This window comes from Salvia miltiorrhiza, chromosome 1 (genome assembly GCF_028751815.1).
Source record: "Salvia miltiorrhiza cultivar Shanhuang (shh) chromosome 1, IMPLAD_Smil_shh, whole genome shotgun sequence".
Taxonomy (NCBI): Eukaryota; Viridiplantae; Streptophyta; class Magnoliopsida; order Lamiales; family Lamiaceae; genus Salvia; species Salvia miltiorrhiza.
In genome coordinates this window covers 34,015,759-34,031,325 of record NC_080387.1, presented here as the reverse complement: position 1 = coordinate 34,031,325, position 15,567 = coordinate 34,015,759, and the positions used below count along the sequence as shown (strand labels likewise).

General features: G+C 35.4%; 2 long non-coding RNA genes across 2 annotated transcripts; one reads left to right on the top strand and one right to left on the bottom strand.

The window, feature by feature from the left end:
• Positions 1-1,211: 1,211 nt before the first annotated feature.
• LOC131021594 (uncharacterized) lies at positions 1,212-2,264 on the bottom strand. Its single transcript, XR_009101006.1, has 2 exons — positions 1,778-2,264; positions 1,212-1,482 (listed from the first exon to the last, which is right to left on the bottom strand). It is a non-coding gene; the product is annotated as an uncharacterized LOC131021594 (long non-coding RNA).
• A 7,631-nt stretch (positions 2,265-9,895) lies between these two features.
• LOC131021589 (uncharacterized) lies at positions 9,896-12,248 on the top strand. Its single transcript, XR_009101004.1, has 3 exons — positions 9,896-10,014; positions 11,403-11,463; positions 12,017-12,248. It is a non-coding gene; the product is annotated as an uncharacterized LOC131021589 (long non-coding RNA).
• Positions 12,249-15,567: the final 3,319 nt, after the last annotated feature.

Here is a 15,567-nt window from a genome sequence, read left to right as displayed (position 1 = left end):
TACTCTTTCTTTCTGAAAGGAGGTTTGAACGGTTGCCAACTATACTGCAAAGAACAAGTTCTTTGAAGCAAGTTTGACCTTGGCTTCTGGGTAAACAGAGGTTTGCCTAAGGTCTAAGAGAATGTATGTAATCAGCAGTGACTGACTTTGGCTTTGGAATTCTCTTCTTCGATTCAAGCTTTGGGGAGGTTAAGCTTTAGGCTGAGTAGCGATTTTGGCAGAGCTTCAGCTTATGTCGTTGAATCGGTGAAGATTGAAGTGATCCTCGAGCGCTATTTATAGGAGAGCTCTTGAATAGATCCGTTGGCGGAGAACGTCTTCAAGATTTCTTCCGTTGGAGAGCATTTCGAATTTGGGCTGAGACTTCAATCTTCGAGGTTCCTTGCTTGGTGGAAATGGCTCTCTTGAGGGACAGGAGATGTGACGTCTCTGATAAAGTAGCCACCAATTATGAATGACCTCTGCAGAGATAAGGAGATCCTGAGATCTCTGCATTTAATGCGGCTGTACTTTTGTGAGTACGTGGCTTCCTTTGAACGTTGGAAGTTCAGTCCGAGGAAGAATGTTCAACTGGTACTTGACTTTAGTATCTGTAACACCCGACATTTTCACTGCAGTATATACTATTAATATTATTTTCTATTTCCTATTATTTTAAAGAAGAAAGAGAAGTCTCAATTTTATGCAAAAAAACTCAATAAATATTATTTGGGCAAGTGATTATATGAATTTGTGGAGTTAAGCCCAATACTTTTATGATTTGGGCCAAAGGCTATGTAGGTATATGGAAGAAGCCCAAATATTTCACGGTTTTAAGGTCTGATGGGATTTTATGTAAAAAGTCCAATAATTAGCATTTTGGCCAATAATTTTATTTGAATGTGGAGTAATCAGAAGCCCAAGTTATGTACATGGATTCAGCCCAAGTTATGTACATGAATGCAGTTTTAGTGTAAAATTTAGGTGGCCAAGCCCAACTCTTTTAATAACTTGCAGATAGCTAGCTTATTAGCATAAGTTAGAATATTAAGTTGATTAATCCTAATTATGTAGCTAGCCAACACGTAGCCTTCAACTTTTGACGCAGCTCTTTCACAACCGCCTCAAACCAGTATATCCCAACTATGCCAATCGTAAATATACCAGCAAACATTCATCCAAACACAAAATCTGCCACAATCAGTTGTTCCAACAAGCTTTCACAGCAAATCTGTTCATCAAGCAGGTAGTATTCCTTTTCATACAGTACAATTCAATATTTATGTACAGAGGAATAACCAAGAACTTCACAAGTAGATACAAGCATAGTTGCAACAGTCCCTAACTCTAATTTCTACAAAACAATAGTATGTTTTTCCCCATCAAATATCATTTTATCGCTAAATCAACAAAAGAGAATAATTTACAGAATAAGAAAAAAATAGAAACTTGAGCTGCACTATCAAGAGACGGACTGCCTCGCCGGACTCGAATCAACAATTCCTGAAATAAGGAAATAGTTAGGGATCTGCTAAACAAGCTATTAAACTAGAAAAGAAAGAAAAGTAAGAGAAACAGAAACAGAGGAGAAGAAGAAGAGACAAACAGCAGCAGCCGCGAGCCACCGCGGCGGAGGCGCGATAGGCGGTGACCGTCGGCGCTGCCCGCGCCACGGCGGTCAGCTGTGGCCGCCAATAGCAAGAGGAGAGAGAGAGAAAGATCGAGACAGAGAGAGGGGTTGAGAGAAGGAGAAAGAGAACGAGAGAGAGAGCGGAGAGAGGGCAGCGATGGAGCATACCTGAGGCAGGGGTAGCGGTGCGACGGAGACGGCGGTAGTGGCGGCGGGACTCAGACTCGCCGGAGGGGCGAATTTCAGGGGGAAGAAGGGAGGCAGAAAACTTAGGGTATTTAGAAGTAGGAAAAGAGAAGGAAAAGAGAGGGGCCGATCTCACCGCACCGGAGGCGGCGAGGACCGGCGACTTCCTGCCAAGAGAAGAGGAAGGGAGCAGTTTTGGAGAAAGGGAGTTCTGGTGTCTTCGTAGAGAGAAGAAAGAAATTAAGAATGAGAAGTATTTGAGAAGTCAAACACGTAAGAGAAGGAAAAGTGAATTTGGTTTAGGATCATTTTACTAGTGGGCCTAATTTTGGGCTTTGTTTTAACTAAAAGGAAATTATGTTGGGTTCCTATTATTGGGTTTTAAGTCTTGGACGAACTGAACTTATTAGTATGTTGATTTGGATTAATTAATTAATTTATGCTATTACCCTATGTATTTATGCATAAATTAGACATTAGATTATTTCAAAATCAGGTTCTTTTAAGAAGAGGAAAAGAGGATTTATGTTATTTCTAAGTTAATAGTCGCTATTAAATAAGCGGTGAGCAGAGTAATGATTAACACCGTAGTTATAACTATCGCGGTTTTAAGTTCATATTGGGATTTGTTGATAAGTTTGCAAAATAGCAACTTGTCTTCATGCCAAGATTTTCAGTAGAACCATCACCTTAAAACCAACATCAAGTATCTATACATATATAAAAGCTGGTCCATCTAGCCAAAAAAATTTCCCGCCCTTTTACTCAATTTATTTTTGGAAAGTTGACTAATTTATAGGAAGATATAATATATATATCATATATATATATATATATATATATATATATTTATATTCTTAATTAATGTAATTAAATCTACATTTAATTGAACGGCATTTATTCCCATCATCTATATATGAAATTTATATGTAAAAATTTTGTAGATCACTAATTTCAATTAAATCTTTTGTGAGAAATATTCATCCAATAAATAAAATTCGAAATATAAATACATATAAATTGCATGGGATCTTGTAGTCATTTGCAAAAGTGAATATTCTTTTTTGATTTACATGCAGTTTTAGACTATAGATTATTTTTGAATTCAAGAGAATAAAAAATTATTTACGAACCCGTAGCAATATCTCATATAAATTATTTTTGATTTACACGCTATCTCATAGATTGATTTCTAATTATTTTCAATTAAATCTTGTGGAGATAAACAAAAAAGGGCTATATAAGGTGGGTGTTAATTTTTTGTTGTGATTTTGCAAAGTATGACAAATAATAATAATAATAATAATAATAATAATAATAATAATAATAATAATAATAATAATAATAATAATAATAATAATAATAATAATAATAATAATATTCTTACTAATGCTAAACACGACACAATAGATCATCCAATCATATCTCCATAAATCATGACCCATATTGATTATGTTTCTATGTTTTGTCTAACAAATCAAAATACTAATATACCAATCAACTATCAACGAAATTATGAAATACATATTAAGTAGAGTAAGGTATTGATTGGTATGCATGATTAATGAGATTTTTGTATCATCTTAACAGCTAAACAAAGGAGACGAAGAAGAAGCCCTATCTCAGGCATGCATGATGTCAGATCTAAGAGAGAGAGAGGTGATAGTGTGAAATATGTAATTTGGCAACATTTCATATATATCTCCAAAAAATGTAACAACTTTTTATTATCGTCAAACCAAAATCAACTTCATTATCAAAGCATCTCATTCAATATAATATATTAAATATATAAGTTTCATATATATCTCCCATCAAATGTGTATCCCCGTGGCCTATATAAACTAACTTTTGGTGTGAAATTTTTACTTATACTCACTTCTTCTTTTGATATTCATCATTTCTCTAATCTCAAACATGCCGACCATGTGGTCTTTAGTAAAAAAAATTACAACCAAATAATGTCAGATCTGCAATGAATTAAATATGGGGCTATTTTATTTGGAAGGGAAAGTTCTCACAGACCATAATGCAGGACATCAAGTATTGATACCAAGGATGTCACTGATACCAGTTGATCCAAGACTACCGCTCAAGTTTCAACGACAGCAGTTCCCTATTATTGTTTCTTATGCAATGACTATAACCAAAGTCAAGGTCAATCACTCTCTCATGTGGGTTTATTTTTGAATAGGCCTGTTTTAGTCACAGTCAGTTTTATGTAGTTATTTCTAGAGTTACAAGTCGAAGGAGTCTGAAAATCTTGATATGTAATGAAGACGAAGTAGATTATTAATTCTACAAATGTTGTATATAAAGAAGTGTTCCAAAATTTATAATAATAAGATGACAAGTTTGCAATTGTCTTTTCATGTATTATTATTTTCACCTTTATTTTTAAGTAATTTAAAATGTTAGTCTTAAATATATTTTAGCAGTAACATAATTGGTATAACAATTGTATAATAAAATATTTTTAAAATCATTTATTTTAGAGATTATACGAAAGTGTCTTTCAGAATGTTACAATAAAATGCTTATATTGTTTGATGTCTTACTTAATCAGGTATAGACATCCTATGAACTTTTACGTAAATGGATGAATTTTAAAATAAGTTATGATATTTTTTTATTATTTTATATCTTTATTTTAATAACCAAATTTTAACAACATATATAATCTCGTGCATCGCACGGGTAAAACACTAGTTCCTTATAAATCAAGTCCATATCATTTTCCTCATTATTTATTAGTCAGTTATTCATAATGAAGGTCAAAATACAAGGGAAAAAGGTGAAGCATTAGTTCAGAATCACTTGTGTCGTCAGACCACGATCAGGTGGGCTTTCTAAACTCAAAATCTGAAGTGCGCACTATTTAATGATGTCTACATGAATGAAGTTATATTAAAGTTATTGACTTGCCAAACTTTTATGAGTTTGTATGATACCTATCTGGCACCAGAAGTTAATCGAATTCGGATCCTGTTCTATCCAGATGTTAGACAGGATTAGTGTACACAAGGGACCGTGAGCTGATCTAGCATATCGGCCGGCCTATGACCGTGAGCCGGTTTAGCGTATCGGCCGGTCTAGGTCCGTGAGCTGGTTTAGCGTATCGGCCGGTCTAGGACCGTGAGCCGGTTTAGCGTATCGGCCGGTCAGTGACCGTAGAAGGTGGCCACCTTCTCGGCACACAGTTATCATTGCAGATATGGTAGAGTACAAAGAAGTATGTCTGCAGACGCATATGAAGTTTATGATATATATATATATATATATAGAAGTTTTACAGTTTTGGCGTGCACAGGTTATTTATATAAAACTCTTGTGTGATGCTTGAGATGACAAGTTCAATATATAGCTCTAAGAGCAAACTTTAAAGTTATTTCGGCATGTGACCATTGAGTACCTTTTTAGTACTCAGCCCTGCATATGTTTTCTAAATATGCAGGTTAAGCTATGATGCAGATAGAGGCGAGCAGAGCAAAGCTTTTGAAGTATAAGTATTAAATTAGGCTCAGGATTCCATGTCTTCATACATGTAATCCACTTAAGTATTTTCGCTGCAACACTTAGTATATTTTACTTTATTGATATGTTGTACAGATTTTGAATCAATAGCTTTGAGAAGTATGTCACTTAAAAATTTGACAACTTGTCATTATGTATTGCGAATTGTCCGCTTTTGAGCTTTAGAAAAGATTGTTTATGATTACCAAATATTTTGATAAATTATTGTTTAAGCAGGTTAGTGATTTCATTGAGATCTATTTCTTTTTCATTTTCTTATTTTATTTTCAGTCACACTTTTTCCTGACTTAACTATTCACTAGCTTAGGTCGGGCTGTGACAGTATCAGTCCGCTGAGTCCACGCGGCACGCATTAAGTAATCAGTTTCGAACTGATTCTTCAACTGATACTTCAGTTGGTATCTTCAGTCTTCAGTCTTCAGTCCTTCGTCCTTCAGTCTTCAGTCATCAGAACCGCAAACTAAACTAGAAACGAACTCTAACACTTGAGTTCAAAACTGTTCTAGTCTATTACAATTAAGATCTATGAATTTTGGTATCATCAAAACAAGGATTAGGATATTCCACAAGGTTCCCAACATAATGATATTTTATTTTCATCATATTATATTAATTGACTTGATCTTTTAATATTATATTCTAAATTTCAAAATCTACAAATATTATAAATTTAAACTACTTCAAAACCATATAAATGTTTTTTTTTAAATTGTTATAATCAAATAAAGGAAACATCTCACTCACACTCTAGCCCCTAGGATGACTCGAACCCCCGACCTATTGGTTGGAGGAAAAACGTCTTACCAACAGATTGCGCTTCATCGTCAAAAATTACCAAAACCATATAAATGTTGCAAAAGATGTTTAAACAATGATGTAATGAATAATTATTTGTATTTATGTCACGACCGGACTTAACTAAGGATAGGTAAGCCGGGAAACCGTGACTAGGGAAGGGAAATTAGGAGAGGGGATAGAAAGGGGTGATAAATAATCATAAAGGATTTGAACTAAGATTGAGATATAATATGAGAACAAGTCACATATATATAGATAAAAGCTAGTAATCGGTCATGAGCATCCGATTAAAGTGTTTATACAATCACTTGAATTGATAATCCGACATAATAGAATAAATTGCATCATAATTGAGTGTTCGCAGCGGAAATGAGAACATGATACATGTATGAAGACATGTATCGCCAAGAGTTTATTTAGTAAATATGACAAAGCTCTGCACGACACCCCATCATCACTCATCACTGCTCAACCTGCACATTTAGAAATATATGCAGGGATGAGTACAAAGTACTCAGTAAACATATGCCGAAAATCATATATATATAAATAAACTGTAAATTGTCATGCCATTTCAAAAGTATAGCCAGAGATTTTTACTTATAAAGGCCCAAGCATACTAAATTCATTTGTGATTCTAAAGTTCGACTGATCAGTCTAAGTTCTTTTGTATTCTATCATATCTGAAGCTGTGTGCCGGAGAGGTGGCCACCTCTCACGGACACTTGACCGGCCAACCCGCTCGATGACTCACGGTCTCTGTGTACACTAATCCTGGCAGGATAGCTATCCGCTCAGGATCCGAATTCGATTATAAACTGGCAGATAGATATCATACTAAAATCTAAAACATTTATGGCAAGACAATAGTTGAAATAATTTCAATTCAAATATTTCTGAAAATAATAACTTGCTCGAATGTAAACATTTACTTTGCTTGATATATATATGAAAGTAATGCCTACCTGGTTGCAGTGTTTTGCTACTTAAGATAATGATTCTCTTTCCTTAGCGCGATAGGTTACTCAGACGCTTTTGTTTATTTGAACCTTTTATAAGACGAAAACATGTGTTCGAGTGAATTATAGAAAAGATAACAACAAATGCAGTGAATCACAATTCACTCCTTTCTCTAACTACCCATATTTCCTTAAACGACTGTATCTAACTCATATACAATCATTCTTCCTTTATCGAAATACTTCATGTACCTTTGAGGATGTAGGAAATCTCATTTTATATTATTCATTTATTTATCTATTATAAATAAAGAATAATTCTATAAACATAAAATGTTTTCCTTTTCCCCATTTAATAATGCCAATCACCAATATATATTGCTACTATTAAAAGAACTACTAAGTCATTAATAAATTCTAAAGCTTAATTCCTAATGAAAATTTCATTGCGAGATTTTAGGAAAATTTGTAAAAATATTTTAAAATAATAAAAGAAGTTAACTATAAAAAGAAATTTTCGAGAAGATCTAATAATTTCAATATTTTAACCATTTAACAATTAATAAATCTTCAATAATTCATTTATCAACTATTCCATCTAATGTAATTCTACCAACAATTTCTCATGAAATCTTTCTCAAAATATTTAGAGAATATTTATATATCTCAGTAGCTCATTTATAAACTAAAAGTGATATTTTATCAACAATAAAACTTTAAAATCCTTAATATGAATTATTTTGAATCATTTCAATCTCAATAAAACTGTATAGACTCAACTTCAACTAATAAACTGCTTTTACTCCGAACTTGTATGGAGTCTAATTTTATATCAATAGAAACCTCTTTGAGTCTAGTTTAATTTTAAAAAAAAGTATGTTGCAAAACTCCAAGTATTTTAAGAGATATAGCGATTTTCCCATCGCCTACCAGATTCGGCATTTTCTGCCAACTGAAAGTCCAGATTTTTGAAAAATAGCAAATGTTACCGGAATGATCTCAAATTTTATATGTAGATAGATAACACATATATATTCATACAATAAAAATTGTGAGAGCTAAATATTAACATATGGTTACTGAAATAATTAACCTAATCATCTGCCTGATGACAGTTTCAGCAGATATGTGCAGTAGACTTCTCGAATTTTTAAAAGGGTAGTAAACGAAATTAAAATGACATGAAACTTTGCACTAATGGAAGTTGTTCGCTGGGGTTTTCTGGTCGTTGTTATGCGATTGTGTTTAGCCGCGAAGGTCTACGACTTAGTTTTCCTCGTGCGAGGTAGATCAGGCTACACAACGGTGGTTTCTCGATCCTTTTTCGTTGTAAGGATAGTGAGAAACGAAGGCCGTAAGTTGGCCGGTGGCTAAGTCGGGAATTCGACATTGGCCGCCGAAGGATATTGCGGCCTTCGGTCAGGAAAATACAGAGAAGGCTTCGGCCTTTCGATTGTTGGATTTGGTAGCCTGAAGATGGAGGAACGAGTACACGTTCCCGGTTCACGGCCTAGTGGCTGGTCGGCGAAGAAACGGCCCGGCGAAAGGAGCTCACTTAAGCTATTGCAATTAAGAAATTTAAGATTTTCACTACAATGGAGTATTGCTTTTGCGGGAGTGAATAGGTGTAGTGATGAGTACTGAACTGATAATTGTGAATATATAGAGTAGCTTCCGCAGACAACAGAATTTAAGATGGTTGAAATTTTTGTATGGGTTGGAGGGGATTTATTGTTGAAGTTGTGCAGCCTTTGAAAAATATAGATTGATCCCGTAATGAAGGAGATATGTTGTAGAGTGTTGAGAAGTGATTGAGGAGAGAAGTATGCTATCTTTTGAAAATTAGTCTGCTGCAGCATTTGACAATTGAAATCCTGGCTTGATTTTCTTTTGCTAAGATCGTGGTTTTTGGGGGGTGATTAATTGCACAAAAAAAATGTGCAGCTTCGAAGAACAATTGCTGCATTAATGATATGTTGGAGCGATTGAGATAAAGCCTGCTGATTTTGAAAAATAAGATTTGCTACATGCAGATATCTGCAACTTTAGAAAAAAAAAAGATTTCTGTAGTAATGGTGTATTGGAGGTGTCACGACCGGACTTAATTAAGGATAATTAAGCCGGGAAACCATGACCAAGGGTTGGAGATAAGAAGCGGGATAGAAAGGGGATGAACGATTGAGAAATAAACGAAGAAGAACATACTTAAACATTAACAACGAAGGGAATATTTACAACAAAGTTGGAGTCTTAATGATTTAGTCAAACTAGTAAGTTCGGATAGCTCCGACTTAGCTAAAATAACATGAAATTCTATTGAGAATTGTAGTGACCCGCTCTTTTATATATATTAAATCCAGTAATGCGTGTTTATTATTTTTCATCAGTGAATGAAACCGGTTATTATCCTGATATGAATTCAGCTTATGATCCTGAATTTATTTAAGCGAGATGGAACTAGATTTTATATTTACTTAATGTAACACCCCGCCCATTTATATTAAGTTTAGAATTCATTTTGAACTTAGTTTTAAGATGATTCACGCCGGAATGAGAATTAAATTTATTTAATTCCAACAAAAATGATTTACAAAAACATTTGTAAATTTAGTTATTAAATTTATATGCATTGCATATTTATTTATATTAAGCATTTAGCATCTACACGAGCTATTTATTTAAGCAAACACTGAACAATTATTACAGTTTTCATAGTACAACCCGGAAGACTTTTTATTTTATTCAATCACCTACTTCCTCCCACCTACTCCCTCCCACACCCACCTACTCCCTCCACTTAAGTCATTTGGCTGATTCCACCATTATCACACTCCATAGAATCCCTTGAAGCCCCAAGAGAAGTAGCAAAGCAAGGGAGAGCGTGGAAAAACTAAGGCGTAAAGTTAGAGTGAAGGTTGTGCTTCGAGGGTGAGTTTTTCTTTGCTTTTTCTCAACTGAAAATGCTTTATGGCCATGGATTTTTACACATTTGTGTGCTATATTATGTGAGGATATGTTTTATGATTTTGGATGATTATTTTGGTAGAGTTTATTGGGTGAAAAACTGTGTATGAGGTAAGGCAGCGAATCTGCCATAAGCACACTGCTCCGGCAGTGTTTTGCAAGGCGATTCCAGCCATCCAAACGGTTCCCAAAAATTCCCAAATTAATTTTTTATCGTGTCTAATATGCTTTCTATACTATGGTAAAATTTCAGAATATTTAGAGCTCGCATGTTTTATTTATGAATTTTTAAACATCACTGCCCATCTGGAATACATTTTTGGTAAACCATCTTTGGGAGGCCATAAGTCAAGTTTCAATTGGTGAAAACCTTTTAAACTTGAGTATGTCACTCTAGGCTCCCGTATATTTCTTTTTGCATCGGCCTCACCATTTTTAGTAAGGGAAACAACCGGTATAAATTCTTGAAATCTAGTTCTTATTCCTTGTACCATCCAGTAGGTTTTACAAACCTACGACTTTGAGGTCGCAAAGGCCGACTTAAATCTTTGATTCTCAAGCCTATCTTTCTAGTGAATATTCACTGACATGTTGGGAACTTACTTGTTCAGTTTTAGAATTTTTAGTGAAGCCTAAAGTGGTTTTTCCGATTTATGTTCTGAATCTGCCAAACTTGAACTCTTTTTGTGCACTTAACTTTAGACAATCATATCTTCTAAACCATGAACCTTCTTGGGGTAAATCCAACTGGAGAGTGTTACGCTCTCTCCCTAGTTTCCAGATTGACCCTTGGGGTTCCCAGTGGAGTTTTGTAAAGGGAGATATGAATTTTTAAAGAAAGCTCACTGACTTGGTTGTAATCTGGAAATCTGAAATTTTCAGATTTTTGCTTGTTAAATACCCATCTTTGAGAGGGCATATCTTGCTCGTTTGAACTTTTTTTCATTCGATTCAAATTGGAGAATGATCCTTGAAATGTCTAGTTTCCAGAATGTCTTTTGGAGCCTCATTTGGAGATCCGAGGCAGATTTGGTGTCTGTTGCAAAACAACCCCTTAAGAGCTCAAGTTGTTGAATTATTTTCTATGTATCAAAGTTTATTTTAAAGGATGTTTCATGAAAGATTTAGTATATGTGCGTAACGAGTTTGAGACATGTTTTGTGCAAAGTTTTTATGAAAATGAGTGAGTTAACCTAGATAAGGCATCAAGATAAGCTAATGTATGTAAAATGCATAATCCCTAGTTCGATTATGCGTTGTAAGTTCGGGAATAGGTTGACCCAGAGACCCTAAGTAGACAACGATTCTCGTTATCTATGGTATGTGCTAAGTGTTAAGAACTTGTCTTGTAGGAATTGGTTCACAGGACGATACTACAGCTTAAGATCGCCTCTCTTCCATACCGAGGATCAGGTGGGCAATTTCTTACGCGTAAATAAAATGCTATGCAAGTGTTATGCTTTAAAATGCAAATTGGATCTTCAAGTGTGGTATGCTTTATTACGCTTAAATGAGTTAAGCTTTATTAGGCTGCACGTTAAATGATTTACGCTATGCTGTTTATACTATTTACGCCCTATGTAATTTACGCTTGATTACGCTTATTTACGCTTGAATGCTTTACGCTGATAAGTTTATGCTTATGTTTGATGCTTGCGTCTGTTGGGGGAGGCCTCCCTCAATAGTACGATGCCGTGACCGCTGAGGGAGGCCCCCTTCACGGCGCGATGCCCGTGTTCGTTGGGGAAGGCCTTCTCCACGACACGATGCGTGTTTATGATTGTTAATGATGAAGAATGCGCTCATGCTGTTTATGAATTTGGAAATGTTTAATGAGCAAAGGATTTGAAAGAAACTTATGCCTCTTATGCGATGTTGTGTTTTGTTGTTGATGTTATGTTATATGCTTGGCAACTGCCCACTAAGTACTCTTGTACTTAGCCCTTCGTTGTTTATGTTTGTGCAGGTTGAACTGTGATGGGCGATGAAGTGTTGCTGAGTGGAGTTTTTGTCGAACTTAAAGTAGGCTCAGAAAGGATACATGTCTTCATACATGTATCTCAGTTATGCATTCCGCTGTAAACACTGATTATTTCAGTTATGCCTTCCGTTGCAAACTCTGATAATGTTTTAGCCAAGCCCCTAACGATGCCTTTTTCCTTTTAAGGAATATAACGCGTATACAAGTTCTTTGAGTACCCTTTTTATGCGAACTATGCCTTTTTCCTTTTTAAGGAATATTTCACGCGTATTCAAGCTCTTTGAGTATTCTTTTATGCGTCCCCTTTCTAAACCGCTTCGTAATTTCCCTTCCCCAGTCATGGTTTCCCGGCTTAATTATCCCTAATTAAATCCGGTCGTGACAAGTACGCAGCGGAAGAAGGTTCTGATTACATGTATGAAGACATGTACTCAAGAGTTCTTTGATATATATATATATATATATATATATATATATATATATATATATAACTTCAGACAAAAGGGAATTCATGCTCGTCACTTCATCACCACCGGCTACTGCTCAACTGCACATTTAGAAATACATGCAGGTCTGAGTACAAAAGTACTCAGTGGGCACATATGCCTACTATGAAATATAACATGCTTCGTAAAGTTGTAAATTGTCATGCCATCATAAACAGTACAGCAAGGGAGTTTTTCATGAAATAAGCCCGAGCTTACTAAATTCATTTGTGATTCTTAAAGTTCGACTGATCAGTCTAAGTTCTCTTGTATTTTATCATATCTGAAGCTTGTGTGCCGGAGAGGTGGCCACCTCTCACGGACACCTGATCGGCCAACCCGTTAGATGACTCACGGCCCTGGGTGTACACTAGCCCTGGCAGGATAGCTATCAACTGCTCAGGACCCGAATTCGATTACTTAAACTAGCATTGCCTCATCAGATAGATATCATACTAAATGAAACATTTTATGGCAAGACAATAGCTGAGATAACTTAGATAACTTTCCGTTCATAAATTTTGTAATGAAATAACTTGCTTGAAAGTAACATTAAACTGATTTGATATATATCTGAAAATAAACCCACCTGATCCTCGGTATGGAAGAGAGGTGATCTTAAGCTGTAGTACCGTCCTGTGAACCAATTCCTACAAGACGAGTTCTTAACACTTAGCACATACCATAGATAACGAGAATCGTTGTCTACTTAGGGTCTCTGGTCAACCTATTCCCGAACTTACAACGCATAATCGAACTATGGATTATGCATTTTACATACATTAGCTTATCTTGATGCTTTATCTAGGTTAACTCACTCATTTTCATAAAAACTTTGCACAAACATGTCTCAAACTCGTTACGCACATATACTAACTCTTTCATGAAACATCCTTTAAAATCAACTTTGATACATATAAAATAATTCAACAACTTGAGTTCTTAAGGGGTTGTTTTGCAACAGACACCAAATCTGCCTCGGATCTCCAAATGAGGCTCCAAAAGACATTCTGGAAACTAGACATTTCAAGGATCATTCTCCAATTTGAATCGAATGAAAAACAGTTCAAACGAGCAAGATATGCCCTCTCAAAGATGGGTATTTAACAAACAAAAATCTGAAAATTTCAGATTTCCAGATTACAACCAAGTCAGTGGGCTTTCTTTAAAAATTCATATCTCCCTTTACAAAACTCCACTGGGAACCCCAAGGGTCAATTCGGAAACTAGGGAGAGATCATAACACTCTCCAGTTGGATTTACTCCAAGAAAATTCATGGTTTAGAAGATATGACTGTCTAAAGTTCAGTGCACAAAAAGAGTTCAAGTTTGGCAGATTCAGAACATAAATCGGAAAAACCACTTTAGGCTTCACCAAAAATTCTAACACTGAACAAGTAAGTTCCCAACATGTCAGTGAATATTCAGTAGAAAGATAGGCTTGAGAATAAAATATTTAAGTCGGCCTTTGAGACCTCAAAGTCGTAGGTTTGTAAAACCTACTGAATGCTACAAGGAATAAGAACTAGATTTCAAGAATTTATACCGGTTGTTTCCCTTACTCAAAAATGGTGAGGCCGATGCCAAAAGAAAGATACGGAAGTCTAGAGTGACATACTCAAGTTTCAAAGGTTTTCACCAATTGAAACTTGACTTATGGCCTCCCAACGATGGTTTACCAAAAATGTATTCCAGATGGGCAGTGATGTTTAAAAATTCATAAATAAAACATGAGAGCTATAAATATTCTTAAATTTTACCATAGTATATAAAACGTATTAAAAACGATACACAATTAATTTGAGAATTTTTGGGAACCGTTTGGATGGCTGGAATCGCCTTGCAATACACTGCCGGAGCAGTGTGCTTATGGCAGATTCGCTGCCTTACCTCATGCACGGTTTTTCACCCAATAAACTCTACCAAAATAACCATCCAAAATCATAAAACATATCCTCACATAATATAGCACACATATGTGTAAAAATCCATGGCCATAAAGCATTTTCAGTTGAGAAAAAGCAAAGAAAAACTCACCCTCGAAGCACAACCTTCACTCTAACTTTACGCCCTAGTTTTCCCACACTCTCCCTTGCTTTGCTACTTCTCTTGGGGCTTCAAAGGCTTCTATGGAGTGTGATAATGGTGGGAGAAAAGTTGTGACATGGGGCATAGGTGCGGTAAGACCGCTCGACCTCCTCTGGACTAGCTCATGGGGGCAGGGGTCGTTGTCGGGTGAAAATAGTCCTCGCCATCTAACAAAGGATTTTCTATCGTCAAAAGTAACACACGACAAGTAACTTAATGCGATAAGGTTCTAAATATCTAAAATCAGAAAACAAGTTCGGTTCGATATCCATAACGTGCAAAAACACCACATCATCTAAATCTAGCATTTATACAAGCCATACAGGTTCTTAATACTTAATCACAGATTACCAATTCGACTATCATATAGTTCTAGTGTCATTGTTTACCGATCTTAGGGCTTGTTATGTGATGACGATATACTCTTAGATCTAGCAACGAGCACTAAAAGTTTCAACAAAATAAGTTCAAAAGGCCAAGCCAATTCGAGATCTTATCATAGAAAAACACTCGAATATTTAAGCTATGCCCACGCCATCAACGTACTATTGGCGTTCATTACGCTGCTCAATCTTCATGCTTGTGGTTTCATCATGCGACTCTTCGTGTGATTCCTCTTTCTCTATTTCAACCGTCATTGTTGATGTCATCGTAACATGAAGAAAAATTAAGGCATCTCCCTAAGTTCTCTTCTATGTTCCGTCGTGTGAGTGAGCATATATAACTTAATAGTTCTAAGTTCTTGTAATTCATACAATAGTCATACTTATTCATGCTTCATGCATTTCAAGTAATTAACATAATTAAAACTTGAAAGTACTTACCATAACCTCCGTTGAACGTGAAGAGATGTAGTGCCAAGCTTTTGTCAACTAGTTTAAAAGTATATTGACTATTTGACTTACTTAATCTAGACTCATCTTAGAAGGAATGATTAGTACTCAGAGCAAAAGAATTGCTCTG